The sequence below is a fragment of the Psammomys obesus genome, unplaced genomic scaffold (assembly GCF_907164565.1).
Source record: "Psammomys obesus unplaced genomic scaffold, mPsaObe1.curated_primary_1811, whole genome shotgun sequence".
Lineage (NCBI taxonomy): Eukaryota > Metazoa > Chordata > Mammalia > Rodentia > Muridae > Psammomys > Psammomys obesus.
In genome coordinates this window covers 9,430,367-9,431,229 of record NW_026589732.1, presented here as the reverse complement: position 1 = coordinate 9,431,229, position 863 = coordinate 9,430,367, and the positions used below count along the sequence as shown (strand labels likewise).

General features: G+C 41.3%; 1 non-coding gene across 1 annotated transcript; it reads right to left on the bottom strand.

Annotated features, from left to right (window-relative positions):
* Nucleotides 1-370: 370 nt before the first annotated feature.
* On the bottom strand, nt 371-477 carry LOC129675387 (U6 spliceosomal RNA). The gene has a single exon (XR_008719925.1). It is a non-coding gene; the product is annotated as a U6 spliceosomal RNA (small nuclear RNA).
* Nucleotides 478-863: the final 386 nt, after the last annotated feature.

Below are 863 nucleotides of genomic sequence, written 5' to 3'. Positions count from 1 at the left end.
TGTCAGAGGCAGTCCCTCTTCCCATTACTATGTAACCCACTTGGACACTGAACTGCCATGGGCTACACCTGTGCAGGGGTTCTAGGTTATCTCCATGAATAGTCCTTGGTTGGAGTATGATTTTCTGTGAAGTTCCCTGTGTTCAAATTATCTTGTTCTGTTGCTCTCCTTGTGGAGTTCCCATCCCCTCCAGCTCTTACTATTTCCCACTTCTTACATAGAATTCCATTCACTCTGCCCATCAGTTGGCCATCAGGCTCAGCATCTGCTTTGACAGTCTATACTGCAGAAGCTTTCAGAGGCCCTCTGTGGCAGGTTTCAAGGTTGTTTCCTGTTTTCTTCTGGCTTTCAGAGGTCCTCTGTAGCAGATAAAAATATAGAATGCTTCACGAATTTGCGTGTCATCCTTGCGCAGGGGCCATGCTAATCTTCTCTGTATTGTTCCAATTTTAGTATATGTGCTGCCAAAGCGAGCACCACCAATCACTTTTGATTGCTCCATAAGATGAAACCCATACCTGATGCTATCAATTCTAGTTAACACTTTGAGTTTGGAGGTGAAGAACATAAGACAGAACAGGTACTTTTAAAAGTAGAGAACTAAAAAAGTTCAATTTATCCAATTGATATATAGCTCTTCCAAATAAAAACTGTTCCAAGCATGTTCAATGTATGCACAAATGTAGAATTTATATGTGTCTAACATATGCACTGTTCATGTATATATCTCTACATGTTCTTCAAGATGTACTTGTGTGTGTGTACCAGGAATTGACATTGGGTGTCTTCCTTGCTTGCTCTCCACTTTATATTTTGAGCCAGGGTCTTTCACAAAACATGGAACCCATCAATTCTGCTAGGCT